This window comes from Hyperolius riggenbachi, chromosome 4, assembly GCF_040937935.1.
Source record: "Hyperolius riggenbachi isolate aHypRig1 chromosome 4, aHypRig1.pri, whole genome shotgun sequence".
NCBI classification, from domain to species: Eukaryota; Metazoa; Chordata; class Amphibia; order Anura; family Hyperoliidae; genus Hyperolius; species Hyperolius riggenbachi.
In genome coordinates, this window is record NC_090649.1 from 186055144 (window position 1) to 186071559 (window position 16416).

General features: G+C 43.4%; 1 long non-coding RNA gene across 1 annotated transcript in view; it reads right to left on the reverse strand.

Annotated features, from left to right (window-relative positions):
- Positions 1 to 16416, reverse strand: part of LOC137571641 (uncharacterized) — a 114578-nt gene that overhangs the window by 78084 nt on the left and 20078 nt on the right. Inside the window, exon 2 of the long non-coding RNA XR_011031397.1 lies at positions 8674 to 8750. This is a non-coding gene — a long non-coding RNA (uncharacterized lncRNA). The remainder of the gene's footprint in view (positions 1 to 8673; positions 8751 to 16416) is intronic.

The following is a 16416-nucleotide window of genomic DNA, read 5'->3' on the forward strand; positions in this document are numbered from 1 at the left end:
GGTGATGTTCTGCAGAACCCGAACAGTGGCGAACACTGTTCACCCAACACTAGGTGCCTGCAATATAGGTAGCCAGTATAGTTGCCACCTGTATAGGCTAGCTAGGTAGGTGCCCAAATACAGGTTAGATAAGTGCCCCCAGTATAGGTTAGATAGGTAGCTGCCCCCCAGTGTAGGTTAGATTAGGTAGCTGCCCCCCTAGTGTAGGTTAGATAGGTAGCTGCCCCCCAGTGTAGGTTAGTTGGTAGCTGCCCCCCAGTGTAGGTTAGATTAGGTAGGTGCCCCCAGTGTAGGTTAGATAGGTAGCTGCCCCCCCAGCGTAGGTTAGATTAGGTAGTTGCCCCCCAGTATAGGTTAGATAGGTAGCTGCCCCCCAGTATAGGTTAGATAGGTAGCTGCCCCCCAGTGTAGGTTAGATTAGGTAGGTGCCCCCCAGTATAGGTTAGATAGGTAGTTGCCCCCCAGCGTAGGTTAGATTAGGTAGCTGCCCCCAAGTATAGATTAGATAGGTAGCTGCCCCCCAGTGTAGGTTAGACAGGTAGCTGCCCCCCAGTGTATGTTAGATTAGGTAGGTGCCCCCCAGTATAGGTTAGATTAGGTAGCTGCCCCCCAGTGTAGGTTAGATTAGGTAGGTGCCCCCCCCCCCAGTATAGGTTAGATAGGTAGCTGACCCCCAGTGTAGGTTAGATAGGTAGCTGCCCCCCAGTGTAAGTTAGATAGGTAGCTGCCCCCCAGTGTAGGTTAGATAGGTAGCTGCCCCCCAGTGTAGGTTAGAGTAGGTAGCTGCCCCCCAGTGTAGATTAGATAGGTAGCTGCCCCCCAGTGTAGGTTAGATTAGGTAGGTGCCCCCCAGTGTAGGTAAGATTAGGTATGTGTCCCTCAGTATAGGTTAGACAGGTAGCTGCCCCCCAGCATAAGTTAGATTAGGTAGGTACCCCCCAGCGTAGGTTAGATTAGGTAGGTGCCCCCCAGTATAGGTTAGATAGGTAGCTGCCCCCCAGTATAGGTTAGATTAGGTAGGTGTCCCCAGTATAGGTTAGATTAGGTAGCTGCCCGCCAGTATAGGTTAGATTAGGTAGCTGCCCCCCCCCCCCCCCAGGATAGGTTAGAGTAGGTTAGATTAGTCGGCTGCAAGGGGCCGGAGAAAGCCCCGGATGAGTAAAGCTAATTTTTACTTTTTTCCCTGATAACTCCTTTAAAGAGCCTTGTTGAGCTAGTCTAGTCCCACTAGTAGTGACCGGGCGTGGTGTCTGGCTGACCCCAGGTGATGCCTCCTGTGCCCTGTGAGCTCTCCCTTCTTCCTACCCTTTTCCTCCCTCTCTGAAGCTTGGTCTCTCCCTCTTAATCCCATCTTAACTCTCCACCTCCTGTTCCTCTCTGGGCACCCATGAGACTTCCATCACCACATTATCACCTTCATCATTGGTTAAAGGGACTCCGAGCAGTGCAGAAACTATGGAAAGATGCATATCATTTTAAAGCTCCTCTTTCCAATGATATATAAACCGCCGCTCTATGCCTTTTAGTTTTCGCTATTTTCGCGATCGAAATTGCCACGGCCGCGAATTCGATCGCAAAAATAGAGAGAACTAAAAGGCGTAGGGCCGCGGTTTATGTGTCATCAGAAAGAGGAGAAAGAGAGCTTTAAAATGATATCCACCTTTCCATAGTTACATTGTATTACACAGGGCGACTTTTTCTCAAAGTCAGCAGCTCCATTCAGCAGGCCGTGGCAATTTCGATCGCGAAAATAGCGAAAACTAAAAGGCGTAGGGCGGCGCTTTATATATCATTGGACAGAGGAGAAAGAGAGCTTTAAAATGATATGCATCTTTCCATAGTTTCTGCACTGCTCGGAGTCCCTTTAAGGCTTCAAGCTCACAGTAGGCTGCAGGGACATTATACCTTGTGGTGACCTGGGGACTGTCATCTGAGTGTCTGCCTTGCTCCTCTACCTCATCCAATGGCAAGAATGCTTGCACATCAGCCTGGTATGTCAATACGTGGGGGAAATAGCTCATCTGAGCAATCCAATTCAGTTAGTGATGCTGTGATGGTGGAGGTGGTGTTTTGGTTCACCACAGCAGAGAAGGATGAGGAGGGTGCAGGAACATTGGCAATTGAAGAGGTAGAAGAGGTGGAACGCTGAGTGAGCAAGTCAACAACCTGTGCATTCTATGAAGTAATGGCTTTTTTCTGCAGAAGATCACATAGGCCACGGCCACGGGATGATGCACCACCATGACCCTTAGAACATCTGCACCTTGGCCTGCCTCTGCCTGTCATGTTTGCTGTAGTGAGTCACCAGCCACGGAGTATTGCCAGAAATGTCTGTGACACTTCACAAATTGGCTGATAATCCCCAACAGAAACTCACAGTAAGGTGACTCAGTTGTGTTGGTGTAACACTACATTAATCACTCAGTGACACAAATGTCCGTGACAATGTATTTTTTTAAGGACAGACTGACTGTCTGATATCACTGACAGTAACTCACAGTAAGGTGACACGGGTGACGCTGTGTGGGGGTCAGTGACAATCACTTATGTACAGTGACAGCGGGCTTTAACAGTGACATAGCCAGCCAGGCACTACACTGTATATGGGTGTCGTGTTGCTACAACACACACCACAATGCATCAACAAAATATCAGTACAGCAGGGTTAGTATCAGTCCACAAAATAACTTTTACGGTCAGCATGAGTCCTTAAGGGGTCCTAGCTGGTGCACTACAAGTAGCAGAGAACTTAGGAAGCAGCTACACAGAATAATATCACAAAACAACCTATCTAACACTGTTCCTCAGATCATGATCATCCAAGGAAGACAGAGTTATGCCGAAACACGTTATGGCGCTGCTGGCACGCATGGGATATGACCCGCCTATAATCGCCACTGTCAGTTCCTGGTTCCCTAGATATCTGGATGCCCGCAACGCTGGCCACGGAGCATGAGGGGATGCAGTGCAAGGCATAGGGAGCCTACCATTATATTTATACGCTTGATACTTCCTTACATTTTGTAAATTTTATTCCTTTATTGTGGTTATTAAAATCGTTTTTCTTGCACTATAGAGTGCTCCTTGTTTACATAGATATTGCCCACTTTCGTTCAGAAGTTTTTTGGAGCTGCTCTTGTGTGTGTTTTCCCACTGGTATTGAGATGTCTAGGTGTATGACTACTAGGAACTGTTCTCACTCTTTTGCTTAAAACATTGCATCTCTCTAACCACCCATATGAAATACAACAAACATTACAGAACATTAGAAATGCAGCAAACATTGCCCCACATATAAAATGCAGCAAACATTATACCACATTAGAAATGCAGCAAACATTCTGCCACATATGAAATGCAGTAAACATAACACGACATATGAAATGCAGCATAAATAATCTCACATATCAAATGCAGGAAACATTACTTCAAATATGAAATGCAGCAAACATTACCCTTCATAAAAATGCCACAAACATTACACCACATATTAAATACAGCAAACAATATGTCACATATGAAATGCAGCAAAAAATATGCTACATGTGAAATACAGCAAAAAAATGTTACATATGAAGTGCAGCAAACATTACGCCAGATATGAAATGCAGCGAACATCACCCACATAAGAAATGCAGCACACATTACACCGCATACAAAATGCAGTAAACATTACCCACATATGAAATGCAGTAATCATAACGCGACATATGAAACGCAGCATACATTATCTCACATATGGTATGCAGCAAATATTACTCCAAATATGAAAAGCAGCAAACATTACACTTTATAATAATGCTGCAAACATTACACCACACATGAAATACAGCAAACAATAGGTCACGTATGAAATGCTGCAAAAAATATGCCACCTATGAAATACAACAAACAATATGTCACATATGAAATACAGCAAAAAATATGCAACATATGAAGTGAAAGCAAACATTATGCCAAATTTGAAATGCAGCGAACATCACCCACATAGAAAATGGAGCAAACTTTATGCCAAATATGAAATGCAGCAAACATTTCCAAAAATATTGAATGCAGCAAACATTCTGCCACATATGAAATGCAGTAAACATAAGACGACATATGAAATGCAGCACACATTTTCTCACATGTGAAATGCAGCAAATATTACACCATATAAGAAATGCTGCAAACATTACCCCACATATGAAACACAGAAAACAATATGCCACACATGAAATGCAGCAAAAAAATATGGCACATATGGGGTGAGACAGGGATGTCCCCTGTCCCCCCTCTTGTTTAATTTGGCTCTTGAGCCTTTAGCAGCCCTGTTAAGAAGGCACGTCCAAGAAATATCTGTGAAATTGTGATAGTGTTATGGTTCAAAAAGCCCCTTTTGCAGATGATGTCTTTCTTTTCCTTAGTGGCCCTACTGATCAGGTCCCCCAGGTCTTTATTTATTTATTTAACCACCCTGGCATTCTAATTCCAGCGGCCGCATTTTTTTTTCCTGTCATGTAGCTAGCGTAGTGCTAGCTACATGATTTCCCCCATTGGCTCGGCTCCTCCGTCTACCTTTTTTTTCCGGCGATACTTACGCGTCCGTGGTCTTGCGATGAATGTGATTTCCTGTTTGGGCTTCTGCCATTGCCATGGCAACGATCGGACATGACAGCATGACGTCATCGATGTCATGACGTCATGTGGTGTTCCGATCCACCCCATAGAGCAGCCTTGTGGTGATTGGCCAGGCTGCGCTATGCGTCTCGGCGGGGAGCGACGGCGGCGATCGGATACAACATTTAGCTAGCAAAGTGCTAGCTACATGTTTTTTTTTAATTGTTAAAACAGACAGCTCCTAGCCAGAGCTATCCACCCCGGCATTCATGGACAAGCTGAGCTCGTCCATAATGCCAGGGTGGTTAAGTATTTATATAGCACCAACATATTACGCAGCGCTGTACAGAGTATATTGTCTTGTCACTAACTGTCCCTCAGAGGGGCTCACAATCTAGTCCCTACCATAGTCATATGGCTATGTATGTATCGTGTAGTGTACGTATCATAGTCTAGGGCCAATTTAGGGAAAGTCAATTAACTTATCTGTTTGTTTTTGGGTTGTGGGAGAAAACTGGAATGCCGAGAGGAAACCCACACAGACACAGGGAGAACATACAAACTCCTTGCAGATGTTGACCTGGCTGGGATTTGAACCAGGGACCCAGTGCTGCAAGGTGAGAGCAATAACCACTATGCCACCATGCTGCCCAGAATTTGAAAGTCTTTCCGGACTGAGAATTAATAAAGATAAGAGTGAGATTATGCCCCTCTCTAAACTGCCTAACACTTGGCCTAGCCTAGGCCTGCGTGTAGCGTATTCTTAAATAAAGTGTTTAAGTATTAAATACCTAAAGACCCCACCCAACTCAGCGATCTTAACTATTCGCCCCTCTTCCGACAGATCAGAGACCAATTGGAGAAGTGGGATAAGCTTCCCCTGAGTCTGGCGGGGAGGTCTGCTTTAATAAAAATGTCGACTATGGCGAGATTGTTGTACCCAATGCAATCGATTCCACTCCTGCTGCGTCACAAGGATATTCAGTTACTGGAGAGCGAGGTTGCTTTTTCCAGGTTTCTTTGGCGAGGCAGGAAACCTTCACTTGCTCTTCGGAAACTCCAGCTCCCCAAAAACATGAGAGGCCTGAATTTGCCAAATCTTAGGCGTTATAACTTAGTGGCTCTTCTCCATCACATGCAAGATTTGATTAAGGGGTCTGGGGAATATTCCAACCTATCTCTGGAGACTGTGATTGCAAGACTGTGGTCGCTCCTTGGCCTCCTGCACTCCAAGTTGAGCGAGCTTCTCCTACGACTTAAACAAAATGTAATTTTCGTGACACAATAATGACCTAGAGGGCAGTTAGGAAGGGTCTAGGTCTCCACTGTTTAATATCTAAATAAATGTCGATCTGGGGCAATCCCCATTATTGTGAGTACAGCTCAGAAACCATTCTCAGATTGGAATCAAAGGGGGTCATTTACTACACCTTAATAAACAGACCTGGATGTCCTTTGCTTATTTACGCAAAGCTTACTAAATATCTAATGCCAATTTCCTTCCATATCTCCAAATTCAATCCATTAAGTCACATGTTAGGAATATTTTGACTATGGCGTTTCCAGATGCTTTTAATACTCTTTTGACTCAGGGGGCCATCTAAAATCACTTTCATATATTTTGTTCACAGCTTTTCTAGTTTTGAAGAACCAAAGATAACTCATCTAAATTTTAAAAGATGGAAGAAAGACTTTCCTAATGATGATTGTAGAGGATCATATTTTGCAAGGTCTGGTAGAAGTTAGATCTCACATAGTAGTCAACAAACAGCATCGCACCTCACACCATCACTTCCTCCACAGAGCAAAGTATGCTTTTAATATCAAATATGCCCATCCTCCTACTCATTATGTGCTGGCTTGCCCAAAGTGTTCCTATCCTAACATATATTTATTACATTGTATTTGGGGGTGTTATGCAATTGATCATTTTTGGGATAAGGTGATAGAATTTGCCAATAAGATGTGTAACAAGCAGTTAGGTAAATCTACTTTTTTATGTTTGTTTAATTATCCTGGAGATCAAAGTGCTGAACACAAGAGCAAGCCTTCAGCTCTCTTTCATATTATTCTGGCAATGGCCAGGGAGGTCATTTTCCAGGTCTGCATACAGCAGTAACCCCTTACAGTAACTATGCATTAAAAAGGAACTTTGGTCTCTTTTTGCCCTGGAGATGCTCTAAGTATGTCAGAATCTTGAGAAAGGAACTAAGGGTTTCTTCAAAATCTGGAGAAAATATATACTTGAGACTTTCTCTACAGCAAAAATCAATGTTGATGGTAAAAATTGTTTTGACTACATGGTATTGCTTGGAGGACATCAGTGGCTTTTTAGCAGCTCTTAAATATTCCTACTTGATACCCAGAACTAGATGCTCTTATATTAATTGTATTTGCATTTGGCTTTTCTAGCTTATTGTGCACTGTAGCGCTGAGAGAACTGGGAGGGATCACGGTGGGAGTGGGTTGGGGTAGTGACGGTTCATGTACGGTTATGCCTACAGTGTTTTTAACATTAAGGACTTGATAGCCTACATTGTTTCGGTTTGTACATGACCCTCACTTGTTCTTGGGGTGAACATTTTTGAACACATGCTAATAAACATGTTTTAAAAAAATATGGCACATATCGGGCTTGATTCACTAAACCGTGATAAGACAAATATAACACCTTATCAAAGATATCACACGTTATCAAAGTTATCACACGTTATCAAAAGTTATCACATGTTATCAAAGTTAACATGCCTTATTAGAGTAGCATAGCAAGTGCTACAAACTTATGCCTGCCAATTGGCAATGGCACTCGTCCTGCCCTGAGCCCCGCTGGTTTGTAGCGCTCGCTATGCTACTCTGATAAGGTGTGTTAACTTTGATAACGTGTGATATCTTTGATAAGGTGTGATATCTGTCTTATCACGGTTTAGTGAATCAAGACCATTAAGTGCAGCAAACATTATGCCAGATATGAAATGCAGCAAACATTACACCACATAATAAATGCAGCAAACATTACCCCATATAGGAAATGCAACAAACATTACCCAGTGTAGGAAATTCAGCAAACATTACCCCATATAATAAATGCAACAAACATCACCCCACATATGAAATACAGCAAACATTACTCCATATAAGAAAGGCAGGAAACATTACCACATATATAAAAAGCATCAAACATTACCCCCATAAGATTTGCTGCAAACATTACCCCATATGAAATTATATGAATATGTTTTAGGGCTCCATGATGGCCACTCCATGCCCTGACATCGTCAGGGATGGAGTGCCCATGATGGAGTCCCATGAAGATCTTGACAGGCACTAAAAAGCCCTATAACTGAGGAGAGCCTATCACAGACTACATATGAAGCTGAATTCTTTCAAATAATCATCTAGGATCCTGTACATAGATGTCATGTCCATTATTCAGCTTTGCCCACAACCTGTTGCGACCATGCCAACTTGTCACTGCCATGCCCTACACACTGCATATTTCCTCTTTCTGCTGTGGTGGTGTACCTACGGCATTGCACACTTCATCCCTGTGCTTTTGATTGGACATTGGTGCAAAACCAGCACTTGAAATAGGTTCTGTTTCCCCTAGATACACCACTGGGAAGCAGCACTGGTATTGCACAGCAAATTTAATCACAAGAAGAATCCCACTGATGAATTACCAATGTGTTTTTGTATTTTACTGGCCAAACATAATGTACAGACCTACTGGCATTTTCTAGACTGCTGCGGAGTAATGTTAGGTTAGGATGCTAGCTGTGCTGTAATGTTTTGCTAGGCTGCCTGGAGCTTTGTTAATCATGGGTCTGGCAAAGAAAAATGTAACTTCTATGTATACTATATTTCACTTGTACATTAAGCTGTGTGTCTAGAGGTCAGATGCAAACCAAACCCGTCAGTCAGTAACCTGGACTACAAACAATCAACATAGGAAATAAACACATGCTAGAGTGTATCTTCTGTGAAAACTGTATATGATCGTACTCACTGCTCAGTAGTTCCAAAAAAAGGCTTATAAATATCTGCTGACGCTGAAATCAAACTGAGCTTACCTACCTGTCAATAAACCATCCATAACTTTCAAAGATCCATAGGAAGGCTTGGGAGGTTGGGGAGGTGGATGCTCGTGTCAACTAGAACAAGATAAGGGAACATTTTACTTTACCAGACAGATTTTTTAGAGTGTTCACAGCAGCTAACTTCTTACTATAATATGTACTTTTCATCATATGCTCAGTCTTAAATTCACAGGTTTTTGTGGCAGGTGTACTTCAAGGAAATATTCCACTTTAGAAGTGTAATGATTGGGGAATTATTTCCGTGGTCAGCGCACAGGACGCGCGCTGACACTACGGAAATCCTCCACAAGCGTGTAAATTGAGAGAACCCAGCTATGGTGCTATGCACCTGTAGAGGGAGATTCCCACCGGCAGATGGAGCTGTGGAGTGCAGATGAACACAGCCTCTGCACTGCCACAGACGCTAGATGGAAATTGTACGTGTTGAAGCAATGCAGGGCAAGATCGCCCTTAGAGAGAGAGAGAACACAGAGACAGAATGTATGTGTGTCCACCAATCGAGTCGCCACCCAGCGACGGTGAACACACAACAACGGAAATGAAGTGAGAACGCAATTGCCAGAGTGGCGATTGCCAATAGTGACACAAGACAGAACTAGACAGAGCACAAGTATAAAGAAACAGCACAGAGACAGAATGAATGTGTGTCCACCAATCTAGTTGCCACCCAGCGACGGTGAACACACAGCAGCAGAAACAAAGTATGAATGCAATCGCCAGACTGGCGATTGCCAACAGACACAAGACTGAGCAGGACAGAACACGAGAGTAGCAAAAGGCACAGCAAACAAGAACAATCAGAACACCAAGGAAAATAACAAACGCTAGCTAAACGCGAACACCGCACTCATACGCAACAGCGAACGCGTTTACAACATGATCATCGCGCGTTAGGCGCCCAGTGATAAGCGTGTCACCCTAACTAACCAATGAAACACAAACACGAAATCGAGAACGCAAACGCTTGCTAAACGGTTACCTCACGAGCCTACAGCAAGCGTTCGTACCAGACAAGACAGACAGATGGAGCTACCAGTAGCAACCGCTGCTCTGGCTAGCACACCTAAGGCAGGATACAAAAGGAACCACCGCTGCTACCGCTAGAGCTAGAGCTCTGAAACTTGCAAAGCGAAGACAGGTCTCTTTTCCAGAGACCTGCAGCATGCAGACCTAAAGAATGGACAAACAGCTGTCTGCCCGTGCAGACAGCTGAGCAGATCATTACAATAAGCTGAGAAATTCCTGAATCCCAGAGAAAATATGTGCCGTTAGTTAAAATGGAACCTTAACCAAGAATTGAACTTCAACCCAATCAGTAGCCGATGCTCCCTTTCCAATTCAAAATCTTCATCTTTTCTCAAGTAGATCATCAGTGTATCTTTAAAGAGTAACTGTCAGGCTGCAGAAGCTAATTTAAACCTCTATTCTCCTGTGTTAAACAGTTTAGAAGGAAGCCCAAAAGCAATTAGTGAAGATAAAAATCTCAGTTACCTTTGATGTGTGCTTATCAGCAAGGCTGTTATTCTTAAGAAGACGCAAGCCGCATATCATACTGCAAAGCATTCTGGGGCTCTCCCCTCAGCTGCTAATGAGACCTTACAGCAGCTTGTAATCGCGTAGCACTGATAAATCTCGGGCAGAGTACACTGCAAGAGTCAGCTATTGTTCCTAGCCACATGGCTCATTAATATTCACTGCACACTGTGTTATTTAGTACCAGCTTATCTGTGATCAGGAAGCAAGCAGGACATGACGACACATTTGACAGAAAAACATGGAGCCTGCCATGAGCTGTCAGGAGCATCTATCTCTGCATATACTATATACAAATTCTGTGAAATCCAAACGTGGACAGTGAAATGCATATGTAATGTAAGTACAGCCAATCTTTAGCTACTGATATATGTATTTATTTTCTCTGAGACCTTATACCTAACAGCTCCTCTTTAAAGCGGAACTGTAGAATGAAAATAAACACATTGTTTCACTTACCTGAGGCTTCCCCAAGCCCCCAACAGCTGTCATGTCCCGCGCCGGTCCTGCCCCAGCCTCTGTTCTCCCGCCGCCGCTCCGTCCCGTACCTCGATTTGTAAGTCGATGCCAGCGCAGCCCTGCCAAGCGTATCCTTTCTTCGCATTCCCCTCTGCAATAGCAGGGAACGCGAAGAAAGGATATGCATGGCCAGAGCGCACAGGCGCAGTGTCCCGGTGGTGAAACCGAAAGTAGCTGGTGGCGGGAGAACGGAGGCTCGTCGAGAAGCGGCGCGGGACAGGACGGCTGCTGGGGGCTTGGGGAAACCCCAGGTAAGTGAAACAATGTGTTTATTTTCACTCTACAGTTCAGCTTTAAGGCTGATATTGTGATGAAACCACTCCCACAGTGTGATGTCAGAGCCGTGGCCCTGCAGCTTGCTTTCTGGGAGCCGCGTTGCATTGATTGAAGTAGTGGCTGTTTCCAAGTGCCAAGTAAGCAGTGTCTCCCTCTGTGCAAAGAACTCACATTAAATGGAACATTCTACATAGATCACCTGGCAGGAAAAAAATTGTTGCCACCTGTGATAAGTTTCAAAATGCAAGACAGAGAGGAAAGATTTTACAATGGGCAAACACTGACTAAATAATTTGTAATTAATATTGTAAAGAAAAATAAGCAATTTCCTTAATTATGTTATTTTCACTACAGTTCCTCTTCAAGGCACTCCAGCAGTTAACTCCTATCAATTAAAGGAGGACCACTAGAGAAAACAAAATACATATGTATAGGTTATACATTTGTCCCAACGGAAAGTGCACTATAAATTATTGTCACTTTAGGTGCGTACACACCTTTGACTCATGTCGCTCATCGGGTGTCAGGACCTGATCCCCTTGGGTGACTTTGCTGGGCCGGCCTGTACAGACGCCTGTCAGCTGTGTTGCTGACAATGCATTTTGTTGCTATGTGGAGGAATGAAGGGACTACAGAGAGGCACGTGTGTGATATCACACAGTGGGCAGGGGATCGGCATCTTCAAAGAAATTGTTGGTCGAGGGGGTGAGTTGATCAGCTGCAGTAATCGTTTCCAGATTGGGTGTACACACGGCTGATTGTCAGCGGAGGCGGTTGTCATCGGCCGCCTCAGCCGACTTTCGCCAGGCTTGTGTACAAGGCTTTACAATAGATAGAATAAAATCTCATAGATCTGAAAGACTTTGGCCTACTCCATCTCCTTATGGGGGATTCTTAATATTTCATTCACGGTACATTCACACCATGCCTGTTGCATTATAACAAAATTTATAATAGCAAAGCAACATGCTGTGATGATGGAACAATGGGTATGTTCACATATGTGTGTTGCCACCTTGTTGTGTTGGATTCCATTATAGGAATGCAAGCCAAGCTGTGCGCCACTGGACTCTGCATACATTGTGCCTGCATTGCAAACGACTGCTGACATGGTATGTTGCAATGCGAGCATTACTAGAAGACGCTCATTTTTTAACATTGGATTCATTGTTATCTGAGCGTAATTCTAACTAACTGCCATTCAGTGCTTTTAAAAAATAAAGAAATCCATAGTATTCCTCATGAGTAGATGGATTAGTCCAAAGCCTGTCAGATATGTCCGACTTTCACTACCTACTATAACTGACAGCAAAAAACAAACAAAACAAAAAAACAGTTTTCAGTGCATTTTGCTCTAGGACAAATGTATATCTTAAATGTATATATTTTGTGTTTTAACATTTTCCGTAATATTAGACCTTTAAAGGACACCTGAGACCAGTTTCACACTGTAAACTACCGGCAGTGGTGCGTCGCTTCCGACCCACCACATTGCCCCGCTAGAAACAGTCCTTCGGGGAATACCGCTTTACTACGTGGTATTTCCCATCTGGCATTGGGCTAAGCAGGAAGTGATGCGCACTTGAGTACCGTGACGTCACATCTGAAATTTTTAGAAAAATCCCTGCATTGCCATAGACTAACATAACTTCCGGGCCAGTGCAGATCACCGCAAGTCACCGCAGAAGACACGCGGTAACGTAGTTCTGGACCTGCGTCGGGGATGCGAAGAAAACGTTACTTCCCGTTGCACCGTGCCATAATGTGGCAGTATGAAAGTTTCCAATCTCCATAGACTTTCATTGCCCGACGGTGGGGTGCGGTAAAAATACAGCACCGCCCCGGTGTGAAAAGGGAGAGGAATATAGAGGCTGATGTATTCTTTCCTTTAAAAAAATGTAAATTGTTTGGCTGTCCTGCTTATTCTCCGCCTCTAATACTTTTAGCCATAGACCCTGAACAAGTATGCAGATCAGGTGCTCTGATTGAAGTCTATTTACAGCATGCTTGTTGCAGGTGTGTGATATAATGTAGACACTACAGATGCCAGAAAGATCTGCAGAACTGACAGACAACTGGTATTGCTTAACTAGTTATTGCACCGCATGCATTATATCTATTCCCTGCAGGACTTCATCTGACGTCACAGGGATGTAGATATTCGTCTGCTGCCACAACCGCCACTGTGCACACTCCCACATGTCCTCATCACCGCCCCATGTTAGTGCACAGATCATTAAATCGAAAAACAGTTCCCATTCACTGATCTGAGTGCCTGTGAGCAATGACCACCGGCATCTATGAGATGTCAGTGGTCATTGATAAAGTGAAAGTAAAAGATACACACTAATTTCTCCTGTATTCACATTACACAATGGAGTGAACCTGGGGGAGGGGGAGACATCTAGTGGCCAAATAGTAAACTTACCCCTACATACATTACTGAAATAAAAATACATAATTTCCTACAAATTAACCCCTTACAGCCCCATTCTCCCATAGTTATCAAAATAAAACATTTGGATATAAAAAAATACATTTAAAAGAATACATAAATAGTTACCTTAGGGACTCAACTTTTTTTTTAATACAGAATGTATGTCAGGAGGGTATATTACTGTTATTTTTATAAATAAGGGATTATACCTGTAATCAGTGACGTATGCAAAACTTAAAAAATACACTTTTGTTTCCAAATAAAATATTGTCGCCATACATTGTGATAAGGGCATAACGTGAATGGTGTGATAAATGGGACATTTAATAAATGGAATAAAATATGTGGATTTTAATTACAGTAGCATGTATTTTTTTTAAACTATAATGGCTGAAAACCAAGAAATAATGATTTTTTTTCCATTTTTTCTTATTATTCTCATTAAAATGCATTTAGAATAAAATAATTCGTAGCAAAATGTACCACCAAAAGAAAGCCTAATTGGTTGGCCAAAAAAATACTATATATATAATTTTGTTGTGATAAGTAGTGGCTTTATGCACACACGCAGAGCTCTCCTGGCCACGTGCGCCTGCGCACTACCACCTGACTCCGGTGACGTGGGCTGAGCCGTGGCTAAGGATTTTGGTACAAAGAGAGAGGTAGAGGAAAACAGGGGAAGCGGTGGGTATGAGGACTGCACCTAATACATGCCTGCTCCCCTGTTTTCAGTATATTGTTTGAGGGGAAAAAAATCCTTAGTGGTTAAATAAATATGCCAGCTTCCATATCCCACTCACTTCCGGTTTCCTTTAAGTGGGTGTCGTATGTACAGAATCTTCTAAAAAAAAAAATTAGTCTGATGTTTATCAGTACATTACAAAAAATAATGAACTTTATCACAATATGCTAATTTTTTGAGAAGATCCTGTATATATACAGAAGAGCTCTAGAACTTCTTATTCAGTGTGAAGAATTGAGATAAATAAAGTGTTTATCTGTATCTTGAGACTACTTGTATGCCAGGTTCATAACTCCCATAATTGATGCTTTTACCAAACTTGCTAACCAGATATTTCAAATAGCAGACAATAAAGTGCAAGGACAATTGTCTGGACAGTTGTATTGTGGTGACAGATGCCAGCGACATGAAACAGCTAAAGCTTACAGCTGTGCACTACATGACATCCACACAGGAGGGGAACAGATGTTCACACAACTGTCAGGATCTGCTGACACACAACAGCACTTTCAGCGAAGCTCCGGATTCCTGGGCTGTACCATCAAAGACGGAAGAGGCAGAAATCAATCACATCCATTCTTATGCCATTGCAAACACTTGCTGTGCAAACAGAGCTATTAACAGAACTTTATTTCTCTATCCTGTCCTGACCTACTTGTGAAATTCTCCAACATCAGAGTAAATATGAAGATTAATACAATTCTGCAAGCACCTTGTTCTGTCACACTTTGAAGGTGTCTGTGAAGTTTTCCCCTATGGTTTTATTTAATGCTGCAAAGTGGAACGTGTAGACTGCTGAAGCAACAACACAGTAGTAAGCATTTATTGTTCTGATTACAGGGCTGGCCGTACACAGAAGATCTGGGAATTTCAAAACATCTGTTATGTGCATACTGTGCGGATCGGGGAGTGGGAAGTATTGGGGGAGTGCTTGCTTATCTGTGTGGTTTCAAAGGAGATGAAGAGTTATTTGGCTGAATAACTATTTTATTTGCTCAGTACTAGCTTGTGCAACTCTCTGTAAAGTGCAATACACACTGATATTTCACAGTTACTGTGGAATTCACCACATGCTGCATAATGTGTTTCTGTCTGGCCAGTCCAGGATGTGGACATGCATGCCTTGGATGTTACTAGTGTTGGGCGAACACCTAGATGTTCGGGTTCGCGAACGTTCACCGAACATCGCCGCGATGTTCGGGTGTTCGCGCCGAACTCCGAACATAATGGAAGTCAATGAGGACCCGAACTTTCATGCTTTGTAAAGCTTCCTTACATGCTACATACCCCAAATTTGCAGGGTATGTGCACCTTGGGAGTGGGTACAAGAGGAAAAAAAATATTTGAAAAAGAGCTTATAGTTTTTGAGAAAATTGATTGTAAAGTTTCAAAGGAAAAACTGTCTTTTAAATGTGGAAAATGCCATGTTTCTTTGCACAGGGAACATGCTTTTTGTCGCCATGCAGTCATAAATGTAATACAGAGAAGAGGTTCCAGGAAAAGGGACCGGAAACGCTAACCCAGCAGCAGCAGCAGCACACGTGAGGGAACAGGAGGAGCCGCAGGAGGAGAAGGCCACGCTTTTTGAGACACAACATCCCAGGCCTTGCATGAGGACAAATAGCGTGCGGATATAGCAATGCTTTTTGCTGCCATGCAGTCATAAATGTAATAAAGATGAGAGGTTCAATAAACAGGGACAGAACAGTAAACAGAATGCTATATAGTGTGGCTGAGCGGTGTACCACTATTCCCAGCAGCGACACAGAGCACAGTGGCGGGTGAGCGGTGTACCACTATTCCCAGCAGCGACACAGAGCACAATGCTATACAGTGGCGGGTGAGCGGTGTACCACTATTCCCAGCAGCGACACTGAGCACAATGCTATACAGTGGCGGGTGAGCGGTGTACTACTATTCCCAGCAGACACAGAGTGGCAGTAAACAGAATGCTATATAGTGTGGCTGAGCGAGGTACACAGAGTGGCAGTAAACAGAATGCTATATAGTGTGGCTGAGCGAGCGGTGTACTACTATTCCCAGCAGACACAGAACAGTAAACAGAATGCTATATAGTGTGGCTGAGCGGTGTACCACTATTCCCAGCAGCGACACAGAGCACAATGCTATACAGTGGCGGGTGAGCGGTGTACCACTATTCCCAGCAGCGACACAGAGCACAATGCTATACAGTGGCGGGTGAGCGGTGTACC